Source organism: Montipora foliosa, chromosome 5 (assembly GCF_036669935.1).
Source record: "Montipora foliosa isolate CH-2021 chromosome 5, ASM3666993v2, whole genome shotgun sequence".
NCBI lineage: Eukaryota > Metazoa > Cnidaria > Anthozoa > Scleractinia > Acroporidae > Montipora > Montipora foliosa.
Genome location: NC_090873.1, coordinates 23,721,883 through 23,726,405, shown reverse-complemented (window position 1 = coordinate 23,726,405; position 4,523 = coordinate 23,721,883). Strand labels below are relative to the sequence as shown.

At 40.4% G+C, this 4,523-nt stretch overlaps 1 long non-coding RNA gene across 1 annotated transcript; it reads left to right on the top strand.

Moving 5' to 3' along the window:
* Window positions 1-640: 640 nt before the first annotated feature.
* LOC138003783 (uncharacterized) lies at window positions 641-3,568 on the top strand. Its single transcript, XR_011123648.1, has 3 exons — window positions 641-1,234; window positions 1,657-1,860; window positions 3,175-3,568. It is a non-coding gene; the product is annotated as an uncharacterized lncRNA (long non-coding RNA).
* The last annotated feature ends 955 nt before the right edge of the window (window positions 3,569-4,523 follow it).

The following is a 4,523-nucleotide window of genomic DNA, read 5'->3' as shown; positions in this document are numbered from 1 at the left end:
ACCAGTAAAATAATAATTAGACACGTGTAAACTCTAGAAGTTGCATTGTCCAGGATGGGGTAAGGTTTGATCCTAGCTGCAATCATAGCTGTCAGTAGAGAGAACTTTGTTGTGCATCTGAAGGTGCTAAGTTACAGCATCAATGGGTAGCTTTTTGTAAATCCAGTCAGAAATTAGCATGGAATGAAAACGAATTCAATGCTATGGCCAATGGGAGGCTCAGCCTGAATGGCCGATTTTGCTGTGACATGAATACAACTGAGTTCTTGAAAATGGTTACCGTCACTTGCTACTACCTGTCCACACGTTTGACAAAACATGTTCTGCCTGTGAATCAAAATTCATCGTTTTGACACTCAAACGTCAAAGTGTACCCGCCCACTTGGGAACGTTTTGGCGCCATTTACGCAAATGATCGTAGCTGATTTATTTGCCGTTTGGCAAGACATGGCGTTCACATTAAATAAACTAGGTAGGAATTTCAAGCAAGGTGTTCAAAACTGCAAAGGACAAAATGCCCGTAAGTGTTGCTGACTTTGCTTTCTGTGAAGTGTTTGCGGAGTGGCGCCAAAACGTTCCAAAGTGGGCGAGTAAACTTTGAAGTTTGATTGTGAAAACTTTAATTTTGACTGGCCGGCAGAACATGTTTTTGTCAAGCGCGTGGACAGGTAGTTGCAAGCGACTGTTAAAAGTGTTTTTAGGGTTTCTCCTTTTTGCTTCTTTTACATTTTTTCCTGTTATAGTTGTCGTTATTTTTCTTTTTCTCCACCGTCTTTTTTCATGACTCGTGTTGTGCAGGTTATGCATGTTGAAAAAAGGAACAAATGTATACTTGGCAGAAAGGCTTAATTTGTGGAGCCAAGGAAGGGTTTTGTAGGTGTAAGGACTTTAACACATGTTAGCACCATTTAAGCTGCCATTAGCAGTTTTTATTAACCATCAATTAAAATCTTTTAGTCTTCTTCAGGGAGAGTTTGGCTGTTGGAATAGAACTGGCATTGTTCATCGTTGTAGTTCCAGAGCAGCTCCGTGGTCTGGGCAATATCGTGCAATGCGACGAGGAATACTCTAGGGTTATTAGAGTGCTTATTTATGATGAAGGGCTTAACATTGGCGTGGTTGAGCGAATGATTCATGGTTGAACCCCATGTCAAGGAGCTTCTCGGGTTGCCTTCATATGGATCAATTCTGCAAGGAAATGGAATTGTCTTTTTAGAGGCGGAATATTTAAAAGGTAATTTCACCATTTAGTGTGTAAAATTGACAGTACACCTCAGGCACTCCTTCTACTAAAGCGGGTAATAGTGCGTTTTTCCTCCAGTTACAATATCGTAGTGCCGGTGTATTTCTGTGAATATGACAAGTAGTTGTCAAATATGAAAAAAGAGTGGGTGGCGATCATGAATGTTTGAAGCGTATGAAAGTTGTAAAGTCAACCAAGATTAGCGTGCTCTGTACAGGGAAGTTATTCAAAACACTTAATTTTAGTTGAAAGCGACAGAAAAATACATTTGTCCTTGCTTGATTGGCACATGATATATCAACTTGTATTGCACTTTAATTTGTTCATTTCATTCTCCACAACGTTTGTGCTTTACCAGAAAAAGTGTAATTTATGTGTGCTTTTAAAGCCTATCCTTTTTTTCTTTTCACTAGGCATTGCGGCAGCCATTTTGGTGTCCTCCAGAAAGAGATGGTGGTGGCCACCCATTGAATCAATGGCTCACTTAACCGTCTGTTTGTTTTCTGGACAAAGGGGCGGCGCTATTCATTATGATAATTGTAGACAGAGGACAATGAGCCTAATGTTGATAATAAGGCGGCAAAAATGAACGTGCCTACATTTCATCCAATACGACCGTGAGTCAAAGGCATTATGTGTTTACGAAAACACGCAATTTGTAGTGCCCCACTCTCGATGACCATTAGGGTGCAAGGCCTGCCCTGGTCCCTGTACAATGCTTCACGCCTCTGAGCCTCGTCAAGTGAAATGCGCTCTCCCTCGTATTCGCAAATGATTTCACATTTTTCTATGTCTCGTGAGGCAAAGGCACAAGTTCCCGCTCCCCGAGGATCACTGGGTACATCATGTAACTAAAATACAATTTAACACTTTTGTGAGTAAAATAATTATTTTTAAGTGACAAGTATTTGCGCCTTGGGAAAGCAAATAGCAAAATACTTACTTCAATTGGTGGGTCAGGTTTTGGATTTTCTCCCATATAATGCTGCAGGCGTTGGAGCATGACTCTTCCACCAAATTCTAGGGCAGGTCGTCTTCGGGGTCTTTGCAACTGAATTCCGGAATAGCCTCGGATTTTTCCAGATTGTACCGCCGACCGAACATCCCAGTTATTTGAGAGAGCGAAGTGCTCAAGTTCTTTTTTCAATTGCTGAAGAAAGAGCAATATATATTTTTTTTAAGAGAAAGGCATTTAAATACTGTGGGACAACACAGCGCCGTTGATTTAAGAATTTTTTCGCCTCACCTTGTAAAAGGCAGCCTTCTTAATAAGGTATTTGGTCTGGCCATGGAGACTATCGCCGTCAGTCCACACGGCTACTGTTTGACAGTAGTCTTCAAAAATCTCCTCGCTTGGCACAAATGTTTCGTTGCTCCCCTGTTTTACGGCCAGGCTGACAAATCGCCTTAAAAAAGGGCATTTTGTGCCGCGTTTTTGTTTTAAAATAACTTGCCTCATATTTGCGAACTTCGGCATTTTGAGTTAGTCCTTCTGGAACGAAAGGTAAATCCCAAATGATTCCACGTTTTTTAGGTCACGCTTTCTAATTTTCCGATCATCGCAAATTAACACTTGCGGTTATGGCTCAGCCCGAAAATTTTCCCACGGTTCGAAAGTAGCAATCATGCTTCTCTCAGGAACCAATCCATGGGGCACGGCAGCATTTTCTCAAACTTGCAAGCAAAAAGTCGACACAAGTACTGTTCAAGTATTTTTTTTCTTATTTCTTCTTTTTCTTTTTCTTTGATTAGCTTTTTCCTGAGTTTGTAGGGCCTTGTAATCGAAACTATGTATTAATGTGGGAAGTAGATCTTGTTGTCGTTTTGTGAGGTAGCTGATAGCAAATAAATGAATCACTCAAACCTTCCAATCAAGGTAAACTATTTGTACTTGTGGTAATGTAAATTTCGTATTTTACTGTTATTTGAAGACAAACAGCAGTGAAAAGACAAAGTTCTTCAAAGGGTGTCAACGCCACAGCGGGAACAACATGAGCATCTAGCCAATGGAATTACAGAACAATAATTTGCAGGTTTTTCCCAAAGAAATCTGCACTAAAATACCTTTCCTGTCACTAGTTCCTTTTGTATTAACCTTTCTCGTTGATAATCGAATTTTTTAAAAGTTCGTCTCTTATTAGTGATGATGGAGATGATGATCAGCATTTCCATATAATTATTTTCCGTTCGTTATCTGAAAACGCTAATATGTTGAAAAATTACCTGGAATGAAAGAACAGTTCTTTTTTACTGTTGCGCATAAATTGTAACCCCTGGCGCAGCATTTTCGCCCAAACTTGAACGTTTGGTGTGTTGTGTAAGCAATTAAAATTCAAATACGAGTTAATTGTGTGCAATCCGTGTGTCAATGTTGTGTGTGTTGAGGCGAGTACTTTCAAACAATAGGGAACAAATTTGCAAACTACAGGAACAAAAGACCTTTTGTTTCGACAGCCAATGAGGCTCTGGTTGGCACATCAATAGGGAGCTTAAGCATGCGCGTTTTTGAGACGCGGACGGCAACCAGAAGAGAAAATTTCGCGTGCCAGGACAGTGCTGTCTCACAGATTTTTATACTAATCATCTCTAATGGAGAAAAGATACTTAGCAATGAAAATGTGTTTGTGGGAAGACAAGTTAAAAGGGAAAACAACTCACTTCCGCTTGCCGTCCGCGTCTCAAAACGCGCGTGCTTAAGCTCCCTAAATGACAATAGGTGACGCCAACGTCTCTTTGCTATTCGGGTAACCCTGTTCAGACTTTCGATCTTCAGTTTTTTAAAAGCCAATCAACGTTCAATGTTCAGTTTCGAAGTTAACAAGCGCGCGCGCACTCTGTTTTACAGTTATACTGAATAATGTCATTTTTGTAACAACACTTTTTAACGAACATGCAATTGCAACCTATAACGATAACCGGCGGACTTTGGAAACATGCCTCAAAATTAAAAAAAGGCGTGTGCTTTTTTGGTTAACCCATGTACAATTACGGATATTTTGCGGTTATGCCAAAGGATCGGTGAGTGAAACGGGTAACAACTCTGAAAGTAGAAATCTTGGTTTTAATCATTAATGGCGGTGGACGGACTCACAAACACCCTAATCCTCCAAATGGATTTTGACAAATCTCTTAAAACACCCAAAGTTCCTGCTCAAGACGCATACTACTCTGCGAGGGTTAGGACGCATTTACTGGGAATATACTGTGCAAACAACGGAAAGATATACTGTTTTTTTACGACGAGACCACTGGTACCACGGGACCAAACGAGGTAATTTCT